Raw genomic sequence first — 6,392 nt, 5'->3', positions numbered from 1 at the left:
ACAGTGCAGAATTTTCTGAAACGGTAGCTCTCCCTTAATATTGACCCTCCGACAGTGCAGAATTCCTTCATTATTGACCCTTCTACATTACTGATGCCCTGACATTGCAGCACTCCCTCAGTGCAGCACTCCTCCCGTGCAGAACTCCCTTCATGCTGACATCACTTGGTGCAGACCCACCCCCTCAGTACTGACCCTCTGAATGCTGACCCCACTCTGTCCGGATCCTGCTCTGTGCAGCATTCCCTCAGTGCTGAGACCCATCAGTGCTGAATCCCTCATTGCAGCACCCTCCTCAGTGCAGCAGCCCCCCGACTCAGTGCTGACCCCACCGGAGTGCTGGCCACCCCTTACGGTGCTGACGCCACCTCTGTGTAACACACCCTTAATATTCACTTTCTGACAGTGCGGCACTCTGTCATGACTGATTGTTCCTCACAGTGCAGCTCTCCCTTAATATAGACCCTCTGACAGGGTGGCTTCCTTTCAGTGCAGGCCTTCCAACAGTACAGGCCCTTCGGCCCTCGATGTTGTGCTGACCTGTCATACCAATCTCAAGCCCATCTGACCTACACTATTCCATGTACGATCATATGCCTATCCAATAACGACTGAAATGAACCTAAAGCCGGTGAATCTACTACCGATCTAAATCCTGTAATATTGACCCACTGACACAGCAGAACTCCATCAATATTGGCCTTCTGACATTACTGCACTACTGATCCTTCGGCAGTGCCCTTGATATAATTTCTCTCACATCATAGCACTCCCTCAGGACTAAATCTCTGAACGTGCAGCACTCTCTCACGTCTGATTCTGCGGTATTTCAGCACTCCCACGTCATTAACAGTGCAGCCCTCCCTTTATATCAACCCTCCAACAGTGCACTATTTCCTTAATATTGGACCTCTGATTGTGCGATACTCCCTCAGTACGAAACATGACAATGCAGCAGTCCCTCAGAAATAACTCTCTGGCAGGTATGTGTTTTTGTCGGCGAGTAGTGCCTATGCCTTGGAGATGTAGTCCCTTTTATACAGTATCACTGTCATGTGCCCTTTGTCTGCTGGTAGTACTGTGATGTTCTTGTCCTTAGGTAATCCTTCCAGGGCCTGTCTTTCCAATTTGTTGAGGATGTTGAGTTCGCTCCGTCTGGCGAGTGTCGAGTAGACTGTCTGTCTTATCGTTTGTTCACTTTTTTCGTTGATGCTGTTGATCTTCAGTGCGGCTTCTACCAGTACTATCTGACAATGAGGCACTCTCTCAGTCTGACATTCTCACAGTGCTTCAATCTTGTGGCACTCCCACATGTCTAACCCCTTCAGAATGACACACAGCCTCAGTATTGACCCTCTCACAATAATGCACCCGAACAGTTCTGACCCTATGGCAGTGCTGCATTACCTCAATACGGACTCTATAAATGTGAGGCACTTCCTCAGTTATGACCCTCTTATAATGAGGCACTACCTCAGTATTGACTCTCTGATGATACTGCTCTGTAGCAGTCCTGACCCTCTGACAGTGCTTCAATACTTGCCTGGACAAGCTAACAGCATCTCATTTTCTTCATTCATAGAGAGTCAGTTCTGTGGTAGTACCTCATTGTAATGGGTCAGAGTGGGTCTAATCAGTCTAACCCCAAACCTAACCGTGGCTTCAGGCCTAAGCCTAGCCTCAGGCCTAAAACTAACCCTAAACCCAAACATAAACCTCAGCCCCAAACCTAAAGGTCTCAGCTCTAACCCTAAACATAGCCTCAGCCCTAATCCGAAACCTAACCCAAACCCGAACCCTTGCCTCAGCCCTAGCCCTGGCCCTAACCCCAACCCTAACCTCATCAGTAACCCTCACCCAAGCCTCATCCCTAATGCTAACTCTACCCTCATCCAAAACCTCGTCCAATCCTCACACCTAACCCCTAGCCTTGGTCCTAACCCAAACCCTAACCCTCGCCACCCTCTCACGCTAACCCTCATTGTTAATTAGTGAGTACTGAGGTATAGCAGCACTGTCAGAGCATCAGAATAGTGGGAGTGAACTATTGTCAGACTGTCGATACTGAGGCAGTGTCTCATTATAGAAGGGTCAGAATTGAAGCAGTGCCACACTAACAGAGACTCAGTACTGAGGTACTGCAACAGCGTCAGAGAATCTGAACTGTGGGCGTGCATTATTGTCAGAGGGTCATGATCTGAGGCAGTGCCTCCTTGTGAGAGGGTCAGTACTGACGTAGAGACTTCATTATCTGATGGTCAGTACCCTCTGACAGTGCTAGATTACCTCTGTACTGACCTTCTAAAATGGGTGGCACTCCTTCAATTCTGACCCCCTTACAACATAGCCCTGCTGCAGTGCCGACCCTCTGACAACAGTGCATTCTCTGAAGCCTGATCCCCTCAAGATGAGGTCATACTTCAGTATTAACACTGACAAAGAGTCACTTCCTCTATATTGACCCTCTCATCGTGCAGCACACCCTCAGTTCTGATCTTACGACAATGGGGCACTTTTGACCAGCTGACAATGGTGCTCTCCCTCAGTTCTGACACCTCCACAGTTCTGCACTACCTCTGTACTGACTCTCAGTACTGACCCTATTCTGATCCATTACAATGAGGCGCTGCCTCACTTGTGGCTGTCTAACAATGATGCACTCCATCGATTCTGCGCCGCACACAGTGCTGTAATACTTCCGTACTGACCTGTAATTGTGTGGCACTCCCTTAATTTTGACCGCCTTACACTGAGGCTGTGCCTCAGTATTCACCTCTGAAAATAATGCACTCCTACAGATCTGGCCCTCTGATGCTCCTGCAATAACTTAGTTTTTATCGGCTCGTCACGTGGTTAGCTTCAATGCTGATGCCATTACACGGAGGCAGTTTCTCAGAACTGACCTTCTAACAATGGCACTCCCTTCGGACTGTCAGATACAGCCACACTACCTCCGTTTTGACCCTCTCATCACGTGGCAGTCCCTCAATTCTGAACTCCTCACAATGAGTCGCTAACTCAGTCCTGACCCTCTGACAAAGAGGCACTCCCTTAGGGCTGACCTTGCACCAATCAGATACTGCGTCAAACCAAACCCTCTCGATAATGAGGCACTGCTTCAGTGCAGACCCTCTGACAAAGACGCACTGCCTCAGAACTGACTCTCCAGCTATGGCGACCTGCCACAGTTCGCGGTCTTATTCTTAAGCCCAGTGCCGAGGAACAAAACTCTCCCTCTTTTCCGGTGCAACAAACAGCTCAGCAAAGAAAAACAACAGTTACAGAAATAAAATTAACTGTACATACAGGAATGTTCATAGGACTCATTCAAAGTCAACGATTTCTCAAATATCACCAAATTTTACCCTTCAGCCCATCCTATACATGGGTTGGAACTGAGCCAGTACCACACGATTACAGCATCACGACAAATAACGCTCTGATTGTGAAGCACTGACCCTCCAACACTGCGTACTCTCTGATGACTGATTCTCTGACAGTGCATCTCTGCCACAGTATTAACCCTCCGTCATACTGGTGTTCTCTCAGCAATAACACTCTGAGAATGCCATGCTCCCTTACCATTGACATTCTGGCCGTGGGACACCACTTCAAATTTAACCCTTCAGCAGTGCAGCACACACTCATCATTGCCTGTCTGATATTGCAGTGCTGCCTTCATACTGACCCTTTCACAGTGCAGGACACAGTAATATTGAACATCTTCAAGTGCCGCTCTCCCTCAGTGCTGACCCCCCTCTCAATTCTGACCCATTCAGTGTAGCATACCCTTAATTCTGAACCCCTCAGTGCAGCACTCTCTCAACGCTGACCTGCTTCAGTGCTGACCCCCTTAAGTCCTGATCCCCCTCAGAACAGCACTCCCGCAGTGCTGACCCCACACTGTGCTGCACTCCCTCAGAGCTCACCCACTTATCGCTGACGACCCCCTCACTTCAGCACTCCCTGATCACCTGGTCGTGCATCACTCCCTTTCTCCGACCCCTCGGACGGTGCAGCACGACGTCAGCGCTGACCCGCCAACAAGATCATGTCAGAGAGATGTTCTCCCATCACATTGACCCCCTGAGTCTGGAGCATTTAGTTAATGTTGGCCCTCTCACAGTGAAGCTCGCCCTTAAGATAGTCCCTCTGACAGGCCGCATGCCTTTTATTACAGGTCTTTTCACAACGCACTGCCTCGTCATCATTGAATCTTTGTCAGTGCAGCACTCTGTTAATATTGAATTTGTGACACTGCACAACTCCATTAAAATTGACCCGAGCACTCCTTTAATATTTGCCCTCTGACAGTGCAGCTCTTCCTCAGTCCTGACTGTCTGACAATGCAGCAGTCCCCTAATTACTGTCAGAGGGTCAATACTGAGAGAATGCTGCACTGTCAGAGTCAGAGATAATGGGAACTGCAGATGCTGGAGAATTCCAAGATAATAAAATGTGAGGCTGGAAGGTATGGGAGAGGGTGAGTGTCAGTGAATTCTGCACTGCAACAGGGCCAACAATGAGGAAGAACTGCAGTGTCAATGTAACAGGGTCAGAACTGAGTGCCTCACAATCAGAGGGTCAGGACTGAGGTCAGAATTGAGACAGTACTGCAGGATTAGAGAGTCAGTGTTGTGGCTGAGGAGCACTCTGAGGTCCAGTACTGAGGGAAAGCTTCATGATCAATGGGTCAGTTCTGAAGCTGTGCTACTTTGTCAGAGGGCCATACTAATGCAGTGCCTCATTGTAAAGGGATAAGAATTGAGGGAATGTCGCACAATGCAACACTAGCTCATCATTTACTGTCTAACAGTGCAGCACACCCTTAATATTGACCTTCCAACAGTGCAGAATTTTCAGGGAGCACTGCACTGTCAGAGCATCAATAATAAGGGTGTGCTGTGTTGAAGGACGTTCAATACGGGAGTGCTACAGTTTCAGAAAGTTAACGTTGTTGGCGGGGGCATAGCAGAAAGTCATGATGGGTAAGTGGTAAGTCATGCTGCACTATTGAAGGGTCAGCACTGAGACAAAACCTCTCAGAGGGTCAATATTGAGGGAGAGCTTCTCTCAGGAGATCAATATGAAGAGAATGCTCCAGGGTCAATGATGAACGGGTGCTGAAGTCTTTCAGAGTAAGTGCTGAGATAGTGCTGTATTTTCCGTGTCATCACTGGGGGAGCTCCACGCTGTCGGGAGGCCAATGTTTGGGGAGTGCTGCACTGTCAGAGTGTCAATATTAAGAGTATGCTACACGGTTAGACAGTCAATGATGAGCTAGTGATGCACTGCGCGACATTCCCTCAATTCTTATCCCATTACAATGAGGCACCGCATTAGTATGGCCCTCTGACAAAGTCGGGGAGCCTCAGAACTGACCCATTGATAATCTTTCCCTGTGTACTGTCCCTCAGACTACCACAGCACTGACCCTCGAATCCTGTAGCACTGTCTCAATTCTGACCCCTTGACAAGGAGCTACCAGATCAATATTAACCGTCGATTTGACTCAGCACTTTTAAGGCATTTAAATGGTCATTCGAAAAACGTATGGATGATAACGGAATAGTGTACGTTAGATGGGCTTCAGATCGGTTTCACAGGTCGGGCCAACATCGAGGGCCGAAGGTCCTGTACTGCACTGTAATGTTCTCTGTTCTATGACAATTCTGTACAACCACACATCTGACACTCTGACAGTGCTGCAAAATCTCAGTCCTGACCCTCTGATCGTGAGGCCCTTACTCAGTCCTGACCCTGTTACATTAACAGTGCCTCATTGTTCCTTCCTCATTGTTGACCCTGTCACAGTGCAGAATTCACTGTCACTGACCCACTCCCAGTCTGGCAGACCTTTCATACTGAGCATCTGATAGAACTTCTGGGAGATAACTCTGACAGTACAGCATTGTCTCAGTATTGAGCCACTGACACTGTCAGAGGCTCAATGATGAGAGAGTGCTGCTCTGTGAGAAGGCCTGTAGTGAAAGAGAGCAGCCCTGTTAGAGTGTCTACATGAAGGGAGTGCTTCAGTGTGAGAGGGTCAATATTAAAGAAATGCTCCAGTATCAGAGGGTCAATATGAAAGGAGCACATCTCTGTGAACTTCCCTTGTTGGAGAGTCAGTACTCAAGCAGTGCTAATCAGTCCGAGGGTTCATATAAAGGGAGTGATGCATGATGAGAGTGTAGGGTGTGGTGTAGTGAGGAGGTGGTGTGAGCACTGAGGGAGCGCTGCCCTGAGGGATCTGCATTGAGTGTGTGCTGCCCTGAGGGAGAGCCAATGTGAAGGAATTACTGCACTGTCAGAGCATCAATAATAAGGGTGTGCTCCACTCTCTGAGAGTCATTGTTGAGGAAGTGCTGCATTGTTGGAGAGTCAGTACTGAG

General features: G+C 48.5%; 1 long non-coding RNA gene across 1 annotated transcript in view; it reads left to right on the top strand.

Annotated features, from left to right (window-relative positions):
* Positions 1 to 869: 869 nt before the first annotated feature.
* LOC132211009 (uncharacterized) overlaps positions 870 to 6,392 on the top strand; it is a 28,503-nt gene continuing 22,980 nt past the window's right edge. Inside the window, exon 1 of the long non-coding RNA XR_009447291.1 lies at positions 870 to 983. This is a non-coding gene — a long non-coding RNA (uncharacterized LOC132211009). The remainder of the gene's footprint in view (positions 984 to 6,392) is intronic.

The sequence above is a fragment of the Stegostoma tigrinum genome, chromosome 26, assembly GCF_030684315.1.
Source record: "Stegostoma tigrinum isolate sSteTig4 chromosome 26, sSteTig4.hap1, whole genome shotgun sequence".
NCBI classification, from domain to species: domain Eukaryota; kingdom Metazoa; phylum Chordata; class Chondrichthyes; order Orectolobiformes; family Stegostomatidae; genus Stegostoma; species Stegostoma tigrinum.
The sequence above is the reverse complement of the archived record's forward strand: the minus strand, read 5'-3'. Positions and strand labels throughout refer to the sequence as shown.